Source organism: Priapulus caudatus, unplaced genomic scaffold (assembly GCF_000485595.1).
Source record: "Priapulus caudatus unplaced genomic scaffold, Priapulus_caudatus-5.0.1 Scaffold1862, whole genome shotgun sequence".
Lineage (NCBI taxonomy): Eukaryota > Metazoa > Priapulida > Priapulimorpha > Priapulimorphida > Priapulidae > Priapulus > Priapulus caudatus.
In genome coordinates this window covers 1,260-11,321 of record NW_014578923.1, presented here as the reverse complement: position 1 = coordinate 11,321, position 10,062 = coordinate 1,260, and the positions used below count along the sequence as shown (strand labels likewise).

Genomic DNA, 10,062 nt, shown 5'->3' with positions numbered 1-10,062 from the left:
GTTTACTAACCGTAACAGAACGTTTTTAGCAAACATTTTTAAATATACTTTATTATAAACGTTTTACAAACGTTAAGCAAACGTGTGTAGCAAACGTTTTTAAATAACATAAATATAACTTTACTCAAAACGTTTTACGAACGTTGAAAAAACGTTTCATTCATACCAAACCATAATATAACCATTTACAAAACGTTGCGAAAATGTTATGTGTTAGCTGTGTACGTCAGCGAATGAACGGAGTTGTAGTACAGGAGCTAAGGTGTATAATTGTGCACTTTTTTACAATAGTATGAAAATGGGCACATGTATAGTTTGATATGTACGTTCATATGAGATCGCGTACCTATCTCTAATATGTAATATGACATAGTCAGATGCAGCCTGTAGAATCGCTTGATCGTCCGGTCGTCCGTCCGTCCGTCAACAGTTGGGCACAAATCTTAACCGCTCGACGTACGGTCACGATATTCGGGTCGTTGGGGGGGATCGTCAAAACGAGTTGGGCTGTCGAAGCTGGGGGTCAAAGGGCAAAGGTCAAGAGGTGTAAAAGAAGGGGGAACATTCACTCCTTAACTTAAAGGAACAGTAGCCTCTAGGTTCTAGGGTTATTTTCAGCTAATTTAGGTTATAATTGCGCTACATAAAAAGTTTCATGGTTCAATCACCATTAGAAATATTTTTTTTAAATGTTTTAAAACTAACGACTACAGTTTGATTACAACGACGGTGGCGCCACTCAAAGCGCACAATCTGATAAGTTGCGCAAAACCACTTTCCAGCCAAGGGCTACAGACCGAGGGTATTTCTTATTTATTCATTTAAAAGCAAAAGGATTGTAATATCTTATAAACGACATATAGTTTCAGTTATAATATGGATAAATTTGCCTTAAAATGAATATCGTTCGGTTAAATAGCATTATAGGTATAAATATAATTGCACTTTTGTGATTAGCCCTCGGTCATTTACCTGCAAAATGAAAATGCAAATGCGCAACTTTTTCAGGGTGGCAGCACGGTCGCGGGTGTCATGGCGCTGTTCAAATTTTGTAACGTTGATGTGTAAATAATTAATTAAGTATCTGGTGACAAATACATGTGGGTATAGACGATTTGTTATACAGTAAGTACAGTTGTATGCAGTAAAATCCTAGAGGCTACTGTCCCTTTAAGGTATAGGGAGGAAATGCAGAATTGCGGCACAAATCTAAATGGCTTGACCTAGGCTCGTGATAGTTGGTGTATAGCATCATGGTAGGAAAAGCTATCACTGTGCCGAAATTGGAGGTCACAGGTCAAAGGTCAATGGGCACAGGGCAGATTTTAGACATTTTCTGAGGACATGGTCTGACGGAGCGATTGAAGAAACTTTTGTTTGTTGTCAAGCGAGTCGACCCCTAGGCAATATTTATGGCGATTATTGAAGGACCAGTGAAATCTACTTTTGCTGACATAGCGAAGAAGTAAGTGTGTCAGATAACCTTTTGACCCTCAGAAAGGGTACAACTTGATTTGTTGACTGTCTGTTAGAAAGAATTCTGAACTGCCCGGGTTTGCTAGTAGAATCTATACATGCCCTGGATTATGACGGCTGACAATGTCACAGTGAAATTTCAAAAGCCTAAATTTTCCGGTTAAAAGAAGGTGTAATGTTCCTTAAATCGTCATAATCTATGGCATTCTGTAAACTGGTCAGTATATTACATGTAAACGGTATGCCGCACTGGCCGAGTGGCTGCTGCCAGTGCATGGTGGTCGCAGTTTTTTGCCTGGCGTTAATTGGTTTACAGCAGCGTGGCGAGCTCTCTATTGAACATTATGCAGCGCTGTACGGCTGTCGTAGGATAAATGGATGAGTGCTTACCCCTATTCTGCTCTTGCAAATAGTTAAATTGCTACTGACGTACGATGAGAGCTTCCCATCTTTATCTAAGACACTTAAAAGTACGCGCGCATCCTCGTGGGCAACATTTCATAACGATCGCCGAACGAACCTTTCTTGTGAGAAGGTTCCTGATACCATGACCGCTGTGACATTCCATCTGTTTCGGCTGTATGTGAACACATCTGGGCCCTGCAAGCAGGGTTTACTAAATCGGCCATCGACTGCCACACACACGAGTCACCGCAGTAGACGCTTAGAGTGAGACGCTGTCGCTGCCGTCCACCCTTGTTATGTTTTATTATTCTATTATGAGTTATTTCCCGCCCAGGATCGATCCGTCAAAGCGGTGAGTGTAGACTGATAATGTCTCTCCGGGCTAGATAGTAATATACTAGTATATAATATATAAGTGTGTGTGTGTAGTGTGTGTGTGTGTGCGTGTGTGTGTGTGTGTGTATATATATATATATACTATAAGTATATATATATATATATATATGTATATGTGAAGACCCGATTCAAAATCCAAATATATATAACTTTCTAGGTATGGGCATGGCGTGTGTGTGTCCGCGAGCAAGTCACTTACACAGCCTCGTGGAGCTGGCACTAACAACTACGACCTCATTGCGGGAACGGAGGCGCTAAGGAGGACGCTGTGAAGCACATGGAGCAAGCCTATCAGCATCATAGAGTCACAGCCAACAGGTGTGTGTGCGTGTGTGTGTGTTTGTGTTTGTGTGTGTGTGCGTGTGTCTGTGTGTATCTGTGCATGTGCGTGTATCTGTGTGCATGTGTGGGTGCGTGCGTGTGTACGTATGTGTGTCTGTGTTTGTGTGCATCTGCGTTTGCGTTCATACTATTAAACTTTGTTTCCCCATAGTATAACCAGTCTTTCCTGGTAATATTCATTAAACATGCATTTTTCTTTTTGCTGCATCACAGGACAGCTTCCCAGAGATTGAGATCGTTTGGCTGATGACGAAGGCATGGAATACTGGCATAAATCTATTCAGGTGAGAAAAACGTAAAAGGAGTTATTCATCTTCTTTTATGTTCATCTAGTACATAAATCATTCATGTCGTGGCAACCGTTGTGTATATCAGTGCTTCTTAAACGGTTTCAGTGTCATTCACCCTCGAGTCTTTATCACAAAATTTCTTTCACCCGCGACTAAATTTCCTTATGTTTTTCGGAAATTTTCGTCTACGTTTCATTCACCCCCAAAATGGTTTCATTGACCCTTGGGTGAACCATTTACCAGTTTAAGAAGCACTGGATTATATAGCGTGGCTGATATGACGTTAATCAGTAATTCTTACAGGTTAAAGCCCGGTAATTTTACTCAAGTAAAATGATGCATGCGTCAAAATACTCAAGTGTGCGCCGGGCTTTAAGCATTTTATTATCTACGTTTGCAGTGCTGAGTGTAATGATGGGGCAAGGCAATGGTGTGAGATGGGACTGCAGTTATTGAAGCACCTATCCACGTTGCAAGATAGCTACAAAGAGCAGGTATAGTAATCGTGTACATATTCTCATACACTCACGCAATCGTACATACAACGAGAGACAGAGTGGGGGTGCATACGTACGTGTGTGTGTGCGTACGTGTGTGCGTAATAAGAGAGAAAAGTGACAAATGTAAATCTATTTGCCGTAAACAACATATAACTGCAACTGATTATATTATATTACGTTCGCGCATCAGGCAACAAATGTTTGATTCGGATAAACGTCCTACTTTTAAGTTTCCAATTAAAGAAACGAAATTAAAGCCGCGTACAAATATAAAATGTTTTGCTTATTTTTTTATAATAATTTATTATACTATTTTTAGTTTAATATATTTATTTTTAATTTAATTTTTTTAGATGACCTCTGCCTATGGTGAGATTCTGGCACGTATGGAGTCAGATCAGCATATCATGGCTTTCACCGAAGCAGGAATCTAAAGTGAAATTCATATAGTGAATACAATATTACACACGATTGGATCGCTTTGTGCTTGCAACGTTGAGAGTATAATCTCATACTGAAGTCCTAGTTGTGGTCCTGGTGGCAGGCTGACATGAGCTGTAGTATAAGAATGCATTTTACTGCATTTCTTTCGCAATATTATTGTTATTGTATACCTAATTTATACACATTGTAAGTTATCAAGTTTTATTTAAACTTAATTTGTATTTTATGAACTGTAATTGCGCAGCTATGTTATCAACATTTGAAATTATAATATTGTACTGCTGTGCTTATTCAATGTTTCTTTTAATATTATTCCGTACCAATTGTATAACAGTAAGTGTTTTTGGAAAAACCTGTTGTTAACACGTTAGTCATTCCACTCATATTTGGTGAGATATGCTTTATAATATATTGTCAAAAATCATTATACAGTTATACATATGTTATCCTTATTGTTAGGTGGGGGAGATGTATCTTAAGGCAAAAGGTCAGGCAGATGCTGAAAAAACTAGGTTTATAGCCTCGGCGTGGGCAGATACCAATAGATATCCACTATACTGAGTATAATAGAACAGTATATAGTCTATAGAATAATGACGTCTAAAACAATCCCTTCAATGCCCTTCACAACAGCAGCAGCTTCATGCAGCTTACCTTCAGATAACAAGGGCAATCGGAGATAGCAAACCTCCGCCACAGCGTAACAGTCCCCCCATCTTGCTGGTACACCCAATGATGGGTTTATTTTGAGTTTCTGATAGTATGAGCTTTGCTTGCTGGAAGCTTTAGTTTACATTTTGGCAGTCGGATTCAGTTTCACGCACCGTCCAATCACACGCAAAATCTAATCGATTGGTTCTTGGCCCCAGAACAACCCGTGCAAAAAAATGTCCTCAAAGTCCGTCCGTAACCTTTTGAGATATCGTGTTGACACTGGTACTGATTTCACTACATTTTGTCGTACGAGTTCGATGTGAATATCGCTAATTTACTAACCGACACCACTTTTGTGCCTAAACAACAGTCGCGCAGTCGGATAGTGGCCATACATTGAAAGAATTCGTTTTAAATTACCAGTAACCATCCACCCATCTCCATGTGCATGTCATTGTCACACACGTACTTGATGATTATTTCAACACTTGATGGCCAGCCTAAATAATGCAACCACAAAACCAAACTCCACGACAGATGGCGCTCTCGCTCATGGGCTCAATCTGCAAACAGCAGAAAGATGCGATATGATATGACTACTAGGCACTTTAATTTAATTTTTTTTTTTTTTAGGGTTAGGGTTAGGGTTAGCGTTAGGGTTAGGGTTAGGGTTAGAGTTAGGGTTAGGGTTTTTTTTTAAGTGCCTAGTAGTCATATCCTAAGTGCCTAGTAGTCATATCCTAAGTGCCTAGTAGTCATATCATATCGCATCTAACTGCCGGGTGCGCTCAATCTACCACTGCCACAAGTTGATTTCGGTTACAATTTGTAACGCTTTTTTACTACAAGTTTTACAGCAGGGACGTTACTCGTATGCTATGTAATAAAATTTGGACTAATAAAAGTTGCAAAGATATTAAAAATCCGACCGTTATTTCATGGAAAATTTGATAAAATAGTGATACGAAATGGTACGCGGATTAATTGTGCGCCCATTTACCTCTGTCAAATCATACGCTGTTTACGAATCTCTATTCGCTGGATTTCCCCTGAGCTCCGCCCACTTTAAAAATAGTGCTAGCCATGGGCGTAAATCACGGGGGGGGATGGGGGGATGCATCCCCCCCCGCTCTTGAAGGAGGGGGGATGTCCTGTACAAATATTCCCCCCCTGAGATTTAAAAAAAACTCCTTCCCAGGGGTAGAAATAAGGACAATATGCAAGTTAGCCCGAAGGGCTAGTAAGGTAAGGTTTGTACTAGCCCTTCTGGTTTTCAACTAGCCCTCAAAAGCATGATGTCGATAGTGGTTGCGCGGGAAAATTGTTGATCTCACGAATGCTCCAAGATGCTTTCTGAGGGTATTGTGTATTGTTTATATTGTGTATATATTGTGTATTGTTGTATTGAGAGGTTTGTTTTACAATCATTTTATTATTAAAACAGCCAGAGTGACTGTGAGTGTGACTATAACACTGTATGTATTTAACTTACGGTATACTTTACAGTATACCGGACCGTACCCAGCTAGGGTACCTTCCGGCAGTACCCTGGGGGACATAGACCCTATCAGGTACTCTAGGCAGTAAGCCAGTAGCCTGTATAGGCCTATACAGTATAGTATAGCTTAGGATGCTCACGTGTCACCTCGGTTCACGTGCCTACACGGTTCATGAACCGAGCTCACCAGTCTCGAGATCGGTGAGCTCGGTTTGTGACCCGTGCTCACCGATCTCGAGATCGGTGAGCTCGGTTCGCCGTCTACCTCGTGTACTAACTCTAATATCTCGCGAACAGTTTGAGTTACATTTCTAAAATTCTAGACACATATAAACACATGTCTTAGCTATGATTTCTGTAATTTTTAGCTCATCTGACATAGTCAGATGCAGCTTGTAGAATCGCTTGATCGTCCGTGCGTCCCGGACGTGGGTGCGTGAGCGACGTTGTTGTGACTGTGTTGTGCGGGGAGCGCGTCGTGTGCGACGTGTGCGTTAGGCGCGTGTGTGCGATCGTTGTTGCGTGAGCTCGTGTGTGTGACGTGTAGTGCGTGCAGCGCGGTGTGCCGAACGTGTGTGTACGATGTCGTGCGTGAGCGCGTGTGTGCGCACGTGTGTTGCGCGACGTTGTGTTGCGCGACGTGTGTGGCGTAGAGCGCGTGTGTGCGGCGTGTGTGCGACGTGCGGTGCGTGACCGCGCGCGTGTGTTGCCGACATGTGTGCCGTGAGCGCCGGTGTGCGAAGTGTGTGGTAAGGTCTGTGAGCGGCGTGTGTTGCGACGTGAATGCGGTGAGCGCGTATGTTGCGACGTGTGTGCGTCTGGCCATCAAGTGTTGAATAATCATCAAAGTAGGTGTGTGACAATGACATTGCACTATGGAGATGGGGGATGGTTACTTTGTTAATTTAAAACGAATTCTCTTCAATGTATGGCCCTATCCGACTTTGCCGCGCTGTTTTTCGGCACAAAGTGGTGTCGCCGTTAGTTAAATTTTTTTCCCCCCCCCGATATTCACATCGCAATCGTACGACAAAGATGTAGCTGAAATTAGTACCAAATACGTGTCAAACTAAGTTGTCTGCATTAACTCCTCATATATATATATTTGTGTGTGTGTGCTGTGTGTGTTGTGTGTGTGTGTGTTGTGTTTGTTTGTGCGTACGTGCATGCGTGGGTACCGTGCTGTGCGCGCGCGCGTGTCTGTAATGTCTCTGTCTACGTGCGTGCGTTCGTGTTGTGTGTGTTGTGTGTGTGTGTGTGTGGTGTTGTGTGTGAGAGAGAGAGAGTATGTGTGCGTGTGTGTCGTGCGTGCTGTTTGCGCGTGTGTGTGTGCGTGTGGGTGTGCGGTGTGAGGTAATGTGTGTGGTTTGTGTATGCGCGCCTGTGTACGTACGTGCGTATGTCGGGTACGCGCGCGCGTGATTACCCCAGTGTGTGTGTGTGTGTGCGGCGTGACGTGCGTGTGTACGCGCGCCGCGTGTGTGTGCATGTGCGGTGATGTGTGGTGCGTGTGCGGTTATGTATTGTGTGGTGTGTGTGTGGTAATGTGCGTGTGCGTGGTGTATGACATTTGCATATGGAGATGGGTGGGGATGGTAACTGGTAATTTAAAACGAATTCTTTTAATTGTATGGCCCTATTCGAACTGCGCGACTGTTGTTCAGGCCAACAAAAGTGGTGTCGGTTAGTAAATTCGCGATATTCACATTCGAACTCGTACGACAAAATGTAGCTGAAATCAGTACCAGTGTCAAACACATATCTCAAAAAGTTACGGACGGGCTTTGAGGACATTTTTTGCACGGGTTGTTCTGGGCCAAGAACCAATCGATTAGATTTTGTGTGTGATTGCGACGGTGCATGTGAAACTGAATCGACTGCCCAAAATGTAAACTAAACTTCCAGCAGCAAAGTCTCCCATACTATCAGAAACTCAAAATAACCATTCATTGGGTTGTACCAGCAAGATGGGGGGGCACTGTTACGCTGTGGCGGAGGTTGCAATCTCCGGATTGCCCTTGTTATTCTGAAGGTAAGCTGCATGAAGTGTGCTGTTGTGAAAGGCATTGGTGAAGGGATTGTTCAGACGTCAGTATTCTATAGACTATATACTGTTCTATTATACTCAGTATAGTGGATATCTATGCGTGTCTGCCCACGGCCGAGGCTATATAACCTAGGTTTTCACATCATCTGCTGAGCCCTTTGCCTTAAATACCATTAACCCCCACCTAACAATCAGCGATAACATATATAACTGTAGTGTATAATTCGATTTTTGGACAAGTATATTGTATAAGCATATCTCAACAAAATATGAGTCGGAATGACTAACGTGTGTAAACACAGGGTTTTCCAAAAAAACACTTACTGTTATACAATTGGTACGGAATAATATTAAGAAACTTGAATAAGCACAGCAGACTACAATTATTTATATTTACAAATTATTGATACATTAGTGCGCAATTACTGCTTCATAAAATACAAATTAAGTTTAATAAAACTTGATAACTTACCCAATGTGTATAATTAGGTTACAATAACAATAATATTGGCGGAAAGAAATGCAGTAAAAATGCATTCTTATACTACAGCTCATGTAGGCCTGCTACCAGGACCACAACTAGGACTGCAGGTATGATATACTCTCAACGGTTTGCAAGCAAAAGCGTCCAATCGTGTGTAATATTGTATTAACTATATGATTTCCTTTTAGATATCCTGGCTTTCGGTGAAAGCCATGATATGTTTGATTCTGACTCCATACAGTGCCAAGGAATCTCACCATAGGCAGAGGTCATTCTGAAAAAATTCAATTAAAATAAATATATTAAACTAAAATAAGTATATAAATTGGAAAAATAAAAAATTAAATAAGCAAAATTTTATATTTTTACGCGCGCTTTAATTCGATTTTTTAATTGGAAACTTAAAGTAGGACGGTTTATCGAATCAACATTTGGTTGCCTTGATGCGCGAACGTAATATAATATAATCATTTGGCAGTTGATAAGTGTTACGGAAATCAGATTTACATTTCTGTCACTTTTCTCTCTTATTACACACACACGTTACGCACATCACACAGCGTACGTATGACCCCCAATCTGTCTCTCGTTGTATGTAGAATTGCGTGAGTGTATGAGAATATGTACAGCGATTACTATACACTGTTCTTGTAGCTATCTTGCAGCGTGGGATGAGGTCTTCAATAACTGCAGTCCATCTCACACCATTTGCCTTGCCCATCATTAGCACTCAGCACTGCAAACGCTGATAATAAACTCTTAAAGCCCGGCGCACACGTGAGTATTTTGACGCATGCATCGATTTTACTTGAGTAAAAACAAAATTTTAAAACCCGGGGGGGGCTTAAACCTGTAAGGAATTACTGCTTAACGTCATATCAGCACGCTATATAAACCGTACTTCTTAAACTGGTCAATGGTTCACCCAAGGGGTCAATGAAACCATTTTGGGGTTTGAATGAAACGTAGACGAAAATTTCAAAGTCATAAAGAAAATTTAGTTCGGGAGGCGTTGAAAGATATTTTGTGATATAAGACTCGAGCGTGAATGACAACTGAAACCGTTTAAGAAGCACTATATACACAACGCTTGCCACGAACTGGACATGCATTTATGTTTACTAGATGAACATGGAGAAGATGAATAACTCCTTTTACGTTTTTCTCACCTGAATAGATTTATGCCAGCTATTCCATGCCTTCGTCACATCACCAAACGATCTCAATCTTGGGAAGCTGTCCTGTGATTGCAGCCAAAGAGAAAAATTGCATGTTTAATGAATATTACAGGGCAACGCAGTGATACTATAGGGGACACAAAAGTATAATAGTTATGAACGCAACGCAGATGCACACAAACACAGACACACGTACGCACGCACCACGCACCACACATGCACACAACATACACGCCACACACAGATACACACAGACACACGCACACACAACACACACACACACACACACACACACACACACACACACACGCAACACACACCTTGTGGCTGTGACTCTATGATGGCTTG

At 41.7% G+C, this 10,062-nt stretch overlaps 1 long non-coding RNA gene across 1 annotated transcript; it reads left to right on the top strand.

Moving 5' to 3' along the window:
* Window positions 1-2,671: 2,671 nt before the first annotated feature.
* Window positions 2,672-4,351, top strand: LOC106817786. The gene is made up of 3 exons (XR_001395104.1): window positions 2,672-2,903; window positions 3,310-3,403; window positions 3,763-4,351. It is a non-coding gene; the product is annotated as an uncharacterized LOC106817786 (long non-coding RNA).
* Window positions 4,352-10,062: the final 5,711 nt, after the last annotated feature.